This window comes from Uranotaenia lowii, chromosome 2, assembly GCF_029784155.1.
Source record: "Uranotaenia lowii strain MFRU-FL chromosome 2, ASM2978415v1, whole genome shotgun sequence".
Classification (NCBI taxonomy): domain Eukaryota; kingdom Metazoa; phylum Arthropoda; class Insecta; order Diptera; family Culicidae; genus Uranotaenia; species Uranotaenia lowii.
In genome coordinates, this window is record NC_073692.1 from 355,901,791 (window position 1) to 355,911,906 (window position 10,116).

General features: G+C 37.6%; 1 long non-coding RNA gene across 2 annotated transcripts; it reads left to right on the plus strand.

Moving 5' to 3' along the window:
• Positions 1 to 4,922: 4,922 nt before the first annotated feature.
• LOC129746222 (uncharacterized) lies at positions 4,923 to 6,301 on the plus strand. 2 transcript variants are annotated; one of them, XR_008737270.1, is made up of 5 exons: positions 4,923 to 5,043; positions 5,103 to 5,204; positions 5,273 to 5,342; positions 5,432 to 5,499; positions 5,605 to 6,301. It is a non-coding gene; the product is annotated as an uncharacterized LOC129746222 (long non-coding RNA). The 2 variants fall into 2 exon arrangements; XR_008737269.1 differs by having other exon boundaries at positions 5,432 to 6,301.
• Positions 6,302 to 10,116: the final 3,815 nt, after the last annotated feature.

The following is a 10,116-nucleotide window of genomic DNA, read 5'->3' on the forward strand; positions in this document are numbered from 1 at the left end:
CCGATACACAACCGTGGATTTTTGCGGGAGAAATCCGATGCTGAGGAGAAGCTTAGGGGTTTCGTTTTGGAGGCAAAGACGACATTTGGCAGGCCGCCGAAAGTCGTGCGCTTTGACAACGGTGGCGAGTTCAAGGGCAGGTCATTGGAAAGGTTCTTCAAGCAAGAAGGAATCAGAAAGCAGTTTTGAACGCCACACACCCCACAGCAGAACGGAACAGCAGAACGCAAAAATCGTTCCCTGAACGAAATGGCGCGGTGCATGCTGCTGGACGCAGGGCTACCGATGAAGTACTGGGCGGAGGCTGTGAACACGGCCAACTACCTACAGAATCGACTACCGACTAGATCGATGGATGTCGTATGAAGCGTGGTAGGGAGGAAAGCCAGACCTGAGCCACGTACAGGTTTTTGGTGCGGATGCGTACGTGTGGATACCGAAGCAGAATCGACCGAAGTTTGATGCAGCAGCGCAGAAGATGACTTTCGTTGATTATTCGACCCAACAGAAAGCGTACAGATTCTTGGACAGGAGCTCCGGGCACGTCATCAACAGCAGAGATGCTCGTTTCATGCCGACTAGCGGTGTCCAAAAAAAAAAGAAGGCAATGGAAGTATCGTTGAATATCGCTTCTCTTCGGCCGACAATTTTCAAACTAATCCATTTCCTATCGTTGCAAGGGACGTTCTCGGTGAGCCAGCAGACGACGAAGAAGGATTCGAGTCGGATTCCGAAGACAGCAAAGATCAAGATACGTTCACCGAATCGGACGACGACATCACACTCACCGAAGATCACGAAGCCGATGAACGTCCCCTCAACGCACCGAGGCCCGGCTAGTTGCCCAGGAATGCAGCCAGAAATTCGGTACTGACTACGACGAGGTTTACGCCCCGGTTGCGAAGCACATCACGTTTCGGGTACTCCTGTCGGTAGCAGCACGTCGAAAGATGCAAGTGAAGCACGTCGATATCAAGACGGCATATTTGTACGGAGAGATCTCGGAGACCATCTACATGCGTCAACCGCCTGGGTACGAATCCGGGAATCCCACGGAAGTGTGCCATTTGAGGAGGAGCTTATATGGCTTGAAGCAAGCAGGAAGGGTCTGGAGCCAGACCATCACCGACGTTCTGAAGTAGCTGGGATATGAAGCTACGGAAGCAGATAGCTGCCTTTTCGTGAAGAAAGACGGTAGGTTATCATTCATTCTACTCTACTGTGAGGTATGCTAAATTGAGTCATGTTTAATATGCTGAATTAGCATACATATCCATTGCAAATGTGAAGCCTGCATCCTTGATTGTGCCATATTTACTGTACTGGGCGCATACATAATCGTAGTGACACGTCAGGCAGAGACGAAGGGCAAATTCGTGGCCGCTGACCTCAGCGTACCGGTGTACCTCATCTCGACACGGCACATTCAGGTGTTTACATCTACGTAGATGACATGCTGATCGTCACCAACGGCAACAAGGAGTACAAGCGAGTACGGAAGCGCTTGGAGAAGAAATTCAAGATTTCGTGTCTGGGCGATGTCAGCAATTATCTTGGCATCCGTGTTGAGCGGCAGGAAGACGGAAGTTTCATGTTGAGCCAAGAAAGTTTTATCGAGAGGATATTAACGAAGTTCGGGATGGAGCAAGCCAAACCATCGCTGTTTCCGATGGACCCTGGCTACGTCACGGCAGAGCAAAAGGAGGAGAAAGTAATGGCCACCATCGAGAAATACCAGAGCCTCGTGGGAAGTTTACTCTACGTCGCCGCACATGGCCCGATCTGGCAATCACGGCGTTCATCCTTGGGCGTAAGATCAGCAAACCAACGGAACGTAACTGGACAGAAGCAAAACGAGCCTTGCGGTATTTGAAGGGTACTGCTGGACTGAAGTTGCGACTGGGAGGAAAAGGTCATCTCGAAGGTAACGCTGACGCTGACTGGGCGGGCGATCGTGCGGACAGAAAGTCGAATTCCAGATTTCTGTTAAAGATTGGCGGTGGAACGATCAGTTGGACAGCACGAAAGCAGGAGTGTGTGACATTATCTTCCACCGAAGCGGAATATGTTGCACTCGCAGAAGCTAACAAGGAGCTACTCTGCATGAGGCTGATGCAAGGACTTGGCGAGGACATCAAGCAGCCGGTGATCATCCACGAGGACAACCAGAGCTGCATCAGTTTGCTGAATGCCGAAGGTGAAACCAGACGGACGAAGCACATCGATTCCCGATACAATTTCGTTCGGGATCTGACGAATCGTCAACGTCAAGTATTGTCCGACGGAGAATATGTTGACAGACATGCTGACAAAACCCCCTGAACCGGATCAAGTTGCAAAAGTTAAGGGAGTAAATAGGCCTGCAGAGCATCGTCCTTGAGGAGGAGTGTTGAAGCATGAAGATAGCAAGTGCGATGTGTAGCATGCCATGATTTTATGATAATGTAAAATTAGTTAAAAATATATAATCAGTTATTGTAAGGCCACCAACCGAGCAGGTTGGACTTTCTTTTCACTTTTACCCTCTAGATTATATGTATTGTTGAATGCGAAAAAAATAAACATATAATGCAAATCCAGTTTAAAGAATTTCTTTTAAGACTCGATAAGTTAAAAAAATATTCAAAAAGCAAACCAAGGAAGCTGGGATTTTTTTCTTCTTTCATATTTATGTTTTTTTTTTCAAATGTATGATATAAAATAACTTGAGTTATCGATTCTGTTCAATTTAGATTTTGTCCAATTAGTTTATTCCAATTTATTGTTTTTTGCAATATTTTTTTAAAATCCTCCACGAACCCCAAATTCCACAAATTTAGTTTCTGTAAGTTTTGTGTTTAGTTTTGCAGACCGAAGTTTGATCATTTAAGTTATAATATTCGAGTTATGCTTATAGATGTAGCACACTCGCGGCAACCGAAAAAATGAGAAATCTCGTATTTGTTCCGCAATATGTTAAAGGCCCTAGAATAGATGCACTTTTTTTTCTTCCATGTAAGTATATTAAGAGCCCACAGGCGGATCCGTGATGCGAAATTCTCATAAAAATATTCATTTTATGATGTCAGCTAGCTTCAAAACAAGGCGTTTTGGTGAAAATCTGGGCCACCCATGCCCTAGACCATGGGTGGCCAAATCATGATCCGTGGGCTACACCCTTTAGACCTTCTAAGTGGGCGCATGACTATGACACTACTTAGTTTAATTTTGACTGGCTTTCAAGATTTCATAGAGAGACTAATATGATATTTTTCAATAAATAATCTGTAAAATTCAGTACGAAGTTATACAGAATTCAAAAACACAATTATCTACGAATTTTACATTTTGTTTAAGTTTGATGGTTAAAATGATTGATTTTAGTTTTTGATATACGAACTCACACTTAAAAAAATAGGTTTGTATCCTCCTATTATCTGCAGAACAAAATTCTAGTTTACGCTCAAGTTTATGAGGAATGCATAACACACACAAAATACTCTTGCCGGATATTAGAGATGTACCGAATATTCGGTTGGCCGAATATTCGGCGCCGAATACCGCCAAAAAATCGTTAAGCCGAATATTCGGCTCACCGAATAGTTGAGCTAAGTATTATAGGCCGAATATCTATTACAGACTTGTAAATTTATCAAGTTTTTTGGATAATTTATAAAATATCCAAAAGTAATGTTGTAAAAGCCACACAATCATTGAAAACTTATGGTTTCAGCAGTTATTTACGAGGAAAAATGACCTTAATGAGTTAAATTCCTATAAAATAGGAAAAACATGGTTTCAGTAAAACATCTAAGGTGTATCCGCGAATCTTTCACTGAAAAACGTGCAGGAGAATGCTGAACGGTATCGTTTTATACTTTGATTATAGTTTATTAGAGAGGGATGTTTTCCGGCTTGCCCATAAATCCAGTAAAAATCCAGATAAGTCAAATCTGGCCGGGATGTCCGGATATTGAATAAAACTTCCCGAGTTTTTCTTTGGTTTATTCAGATTGTTTGCTAGATCAAATAATAAACTCAAATTACTCTTTAAAATTGTTTAAATTTTGTGTTCAATATGGATTTTTCAAAAATTTCAAAAATTTCAAAATATACATAAATTTTGCCCTTTTTATTTTTTTTTTTTCAAAAATCGTTCTGAATGCCTGACCGTGTGGATGAAAGTATGGTATGCTTAAAGTTAAAGATCATCTATTTTTTCAACAACTATTTTGAAGATATCTTGCTCAAATCCGAGTTTCATCTAATTCAATATCAGAGAAGCAATTTCAAAAAGCTTGGCATCTGTTTCGACACGTTTTATCCCAGATTTCACAGGAACGCGACGAGTCATCTGATTTCTTTTCAGTTATTGGTGACATTTTAAACATCTGAAAGACCCCTACTTAAAAAATATCTTGTAGGTCCGATCATCCGATCATATCATCTGGTTGAAAATTATCGACTAAAAAACATTAGGGGTATTGATATGGAAGAAATAGAAAGCATTTGAATAATCGCTTAAGTTTTTTTTTTATTAAAAACTCAATAGAATATTCGACCGAATATTCGGCCGAATATTCGTTTGGCCGAATAGTTGAAAAGGTCAATATTCGGTATTCGGCCGTTCGCCGAATACCACTATTCGGTACATCTCTTGTAACCGTTCGTTACAATCCATTAAAGTATCTTCGACACTTTACCCAATTTTGACCTACAACCCTGATTTAAAAATGTCAACAAACACCGCTAGCTCACTTAGCGAGTCACCTCAGCTCACAGAGGATTCCTTCCATTTTACCTCCTTACCCTATCGGCACGCAGCCACTTCTCTCGCGGGAGAGGCCCATGGGCGTCGGATGAACACACTTGTGCTTTTGCGAGGAAGTGTTATCACCCAATCAACGTCGCGCACGTCCAATAAAGTTGCTGACGTGTTTCCGTGCGACGGTCGGATGAATGGTGTATTTAGAATTTGTTCATTTTATCGACCTAGCAAGTGCAAGCTCTTTCCGTTGGTGAACGCCGTAGAGCTAAGAAGTGCGCGGTGTCTTAGTTTAAAAAGTAAAAGTTGATTTAAAAGTGGTGTAATGAATACTAAATATATTTAACTAAAATTACAGGATAAAAGCTATACAAAAAACGAGACGTTCACAAATAAAAAGTTATCACAGAAGAAAACGGAAAACTAAAAGTAAAATACACAAAAGTTGTTAACAAAAATAGTACGTATGAAAGTAACATGCGGTACTTTGACATAAACTAAACTAAATTATGTTTTTGTATTAAACAGCTAAAATCATCGTTAAAATGTGTTAAAACAACAAATTAAAAAGACATTGAATCGTTGTGTGTATTTAAAGGTAAAAATCAAAAGTCATGCTTTTAAAAGAAAAGTTAAAAACCATGTGGTGATATGTTTTTATAAGTAATGTTTATTGCAATTGAACAGCTTAAAATCGTGAAACGTTACAACGAAGATACAACGAAACATATTAAAACCAGATACTAAAGAAAAAGGTAAAAAAATTGTAAAATGTAAATATGTAGTAATTGTGAAAATAATTGTAAGAAAAACATGTGGTCACAAATATGACGTCACAGGTGTAGTAACTGCTCTGTCAGGTCCAGAGGACCTTTTTCTTTTTATATTTCCGTTCAAGCTCCGTATCGACCTCGTTGGGTAGCCGTCGGGACCAAAACCAAAAAGGTCTTCGCCAGGACAAGAAGCCACAAGTCCCAAAACGAACCTAACCTCACTTTGGTTCAACTTTCACCTATGTGGAACATCGTTGGCATCAACTGAAAACAACACCGTTTCGGGACGCCGAAACTGGTGTGTAATCGCCGAGGTAGCTGCCCTGTTGGAAAAGAAAACTTCCGATTTACGAGCTTGGACAAATGAAACTACACCAAACCGCAAGTATAACGACAGTGACGTCTCAGGTTTAGGGCCCATGCCATTAATAAATAAGCGCTTTGTAATGTCCAAAATCAGCCCTCCTGTCTAGTTATTTTTAGTTGGATTTACAGCCACATTAAGTTTGCTATCGAAATAACGTTTTATCCCATGCCTCCCTCTGAGGTGTTCCAACAAATTGTTTGCACTTTGGTCTTTCGGGTTTATCTCGTCCGACAACGGTTGGTAACATGCGAGGTACCACTCGCATGTGTAGCACAGGTTTGCCATCCCGCCTCTTGGACATCTCTATCTGAGTTTCTCAAGGGAGAAAGTAGCCCTGCAAGTGACATCCGTAGAAAATCCGACCCTGAGTCCCACTCATTTCACCGAATTCCACCCACCAGAAAAAACCACCCACCCGCTGAGCAACCGCGAGTTACACTCTACCGGATATAAATAAAAAAGCTCAGATATTTGAAGAATTTTTTTAATTAAAGGCATTGATCTTCTGAATGAAAGAATTCAAGCTTAAATGGTCATCTCAAATATATAAAAAATACACTCCTTCATATCAAGCATTTTTAAGGCTCTTGGATTTGTAAAACGTGTTGCAACGAAAAGTTTTCGGGAAGATGCCAATCAATGAATTAGGAGCAGGACACGTGAAATTCGGAAGCCGTGTGCAAGGTTTAGAATTTCTCCGGTGGCCGGGGTGGAAAAACTTTCAGCTGCCGGTGGTAAATGCTACATCCTCATTTCGGTTTGTTTCAAGGAGGATTACATGGTCCAATTACACAGGCTGTCTCGTACCTTTTGAATAAACGAAATCATTCGACAGGTAAAACAAAAAGTGAACAAACAACATCAGAACCCCCTGGTTAAGACAGAAAGCTAGAGGAATAGATTCAGGAATGTTGCAGCAGCAGTGCGGAACAAAAGTGCATCGGGTAGAAAGGCCGAATCGAATTTCGGATCCTGTCCAACTCCGGTGCCCAAGGAATTTCTAGGGAAAGGGACTACACAATGATGCATCATCTACACATCACACTCAGGTAGGCTATCCGATTCCCTTTTTTCAGGTTTTACCCATCAGGAAAAGAGTGCGGCAAATTGGCGATAATGTGGTGTTTCGGGTTCATCTTCGCGGAGAAAAAGTTCCGTCCCTCCGTATTTGCCACAGCTGATTCGTCTTGGTCCTTGCCAGGCTAGGCCAGGATGCCAAGGATGAAGTTGCACAATTCACGTTGCACGTTTCGAAAAAGCCAACAAATGATCGTTCGTGAGGTCGCCTTTTGTTATTCAATTATACGGTTCCTTTTTTTCTGGGTTTCGACATTTTTCGACACTGAACCTCGATGATACTTGATCTTTTATAACCCAATAACTCATTGTTCGAGAGAAAGGCTTCGTTATTTAATTTGATATAATGAACCCTAGAGCAAACAGTTTGAATGCATCCTAGAAATCTAATAGGCCTATGATATGGGTTAAAATTCACCGTCCTGATTGAAAAAAAAACATCTGGTCATATTTTAATATGAGTTCAGATTTAAATTTAGATCCTGATAGATTTTCTTTTTCTCTTACGGGTAAGTTTGATTGCTCAATATGTAGGTTGTAATTTGTTAGCAGCTTTTCTTAAATTAATCTAACGTATCGAAACATTTGATCATGTTTTTAAGTTCTTAAGTAAATTCATGGTGAAATTATCATTATTACAACAATCCAACATTTATTTTAACAATCCTAGCGTAAACTCTTCGATCGGCATTTTTCGCTTAAATTTACTAGTCTATGGTAAATTTTTCTTGATTTTTAGTTCTTAGTTCTTAGTTCTTAGTTCTTAGTTCTTAGTTCTTAGTTCTTAGTTCTTAGTTCTTAGTTCTTAGTTCTTAGTTCTTAGTTCTTAGTTCTTAGTTCTTAGTTCTTAGTTCTTAGTTCTTAGTTCTTAGTTCTTAGTTCTTAGTTCTTAGTTCTTAGTTCTTAGTTCTTAGTTCTTAGTTCTTAGTTCTTAGTTCTTAGTTCTTAGTTCTTAGTTCTTAGTTCTTAGTTCTTAGTTCTTAGTTCTTAGTTCTTAGTTCTTAGTTCTTAGTTCTTAGTTCTTAGTTCTTAGTTCTTAGTTCTTAGTTCTTAGTTCTTAGTTCTTAGTTCTTAGTTCTTAGTTCTTAGTTCTTAGTTCTTAGTTCTTAGTTCTTAGTTCTTAGTTCTTAGTTCTTAGTTCTTAGTTCTTAGTTCTTAGTTCTTAGTTCTTAGTTCTTAGTTCTTAGTTCTTAGTTCTTAGTTCTTAGTTCTTAATTCTTAGTTCTTAGTTCTTAGTTCTTAGTTCTTAGTTCTTAGTTCTTAGTTCTTAGTTCTTAGTTCTTAGTTCTTAGTTCTTAGTTCTTAGTTCTTAGTTCTTAGTTCTTAGTTCTTAGTTCTTAGTTCTTAGTTCTTAGTTCTTAGTTCTTAGTTCTTAGTTCTTAGTTCTTAGTTCTTAGTTCTTAGTTCTTAGTTCTTAGTTCTTAGTTCTTAGTTCTTAGTTCTAAGTTCTTAGTTCTTAGTTCTTAGTTCTTAGTTCTTAGTTCTTAGTTCTTAGTTCTTAGTTCTTAGTTCTTAGTTCTTAGTTCTTAGTTCTTAGTTCTTAGTTCTTAGTTCTTAGTTCTTAGTTCTTAGTTCTTAGTTCTTAGTTCTTAGTTCTTAGTTCTTAGTTCTTAGTTCTTAGTTCTTAGTTCTTAGTTCTTAGTTCTTTATTTTTAGTTCTTAGTTCTTAGTTCTTAGTTCTTAGTTCTTAGTTCTTAGTTCTTAGTTCTTAGTTCTTAGTTCTTAGTTCTAAGTTCTTAGTTCTTAGTTCTTAGTTCTTAGTTCTTAGTTCTTAGTTCTTAGTTCTTAGTTCTTAGTTCTTAGTTCTTAGTTCTTAGTTCTTAGTTCTTAGTTCTTAGTTCTTAGTTCTTAGTTCTTAGTTCTTAGTTCTTAGTTCTTAGTTCTTAGTTCTTAGTTCTTAGTTCTTAGTTCTTAGTTCTTAGTTCTTAGTTCTTAGTTCTTAGTTCTTAGTTCTTAGTTCTTAGTTCTTAGTTCTTAGTTCTTAGTTCTTAGTTCTTAGTTCTTAGTTCTTAGTTCTTAGTTCTTAGTTCTTAGTTCTTAGTTCTAAGTTCTTAGTTCTTAGTTCTTAGTTCTTAGTTCTTAGTTCTTAGTTCTTAGTTCTTAGTTCTTAGTTCTTAGTTCTTAGTTCTTAGTTCTTAGTTCTTAGTTCTTAGTTCTTAGTTCTTAGTTCTTAGTTCTTAGTTCTTAGTTCTTAGTTCTTAGTTCTTAGTTCTTAGTTCTTAGTTCTTAGTTCTTAGTTCTTAGTTCTTAGTTCTTAGTTCTTAGTTCTTAGTTCTTAGTTCTTAGTTCTTAGTTCTTAGTTCTTAGTTCTTAGTTCTTAGTTCTTAGTTCTTAGTTCTTAGTTCTTAGTTCTTAGTTCTTAGTTCTTAGTTCTTAGTTCTTAGTTCTTAGTTCTTAGTTCTTAGTTCTTAGTTCTTAGTTCTTAGTTCTTAGTTCTTAGTTCTTAGTTCTTAGTTCTTAGTTCTTAGTTCTTAGTTCTTAGTTCTTAGTTCTTAGTTCTTAGTTCTTAGTTCTTAGTTCTTAGTTCTTAGTTCTTAGTTCTTAGTTCTTAGTTCTTAGTTCTTAGTTCTTAGTTCTTAGTTCTTAGTTCTTAGTTCTTAGTTCTTAGTTCTTAGTTCTTAGTTCTTAGTTCTTAGTTCTTAGTTCTTAGTTCTTAGTTCTTAGTTCTTAGTTCTTAGTTCTTAGTTCTTAGTTCTTAGTTCTTAGTTCTTAGTTCTTAGTTCTTAGTTCTTAGTTCTTAGTTCTTAGTTCTTAGTTCTTAGTTCTTAGTTCTTAGTTCTTAGTTCTTAGTTCTTAGTTCTTAGTTCTTAGTTCTTAGTTCTAAGTTCTCAGTTCTCAGTTCTTAGTTCTTAGTTCTTAGTCAATTTTGTCAATTTTGTCAATTTTGTCAATTTTGTCAATTTTGTCAATTTTGTCAATTTTGTCAATTTTGTCAATTTTGTCAATTTTGTCAATTTTGTCAATTTTGTCAATTTTGTCAATTTTGTCAATTTTGTCAATTTTGTCAATTTTGTCAATTTTGTCAATTTTGTCAATTTTGTCAATTTTGTCAATTTTGTCAATTTTGTCAATTTTGTCAATTTTGTCAATTTTGTTAATTTTGTCAATTTTGTCAATTTTGTCAATTTTGTCAATTTTTTCAATTTTGTCAATTT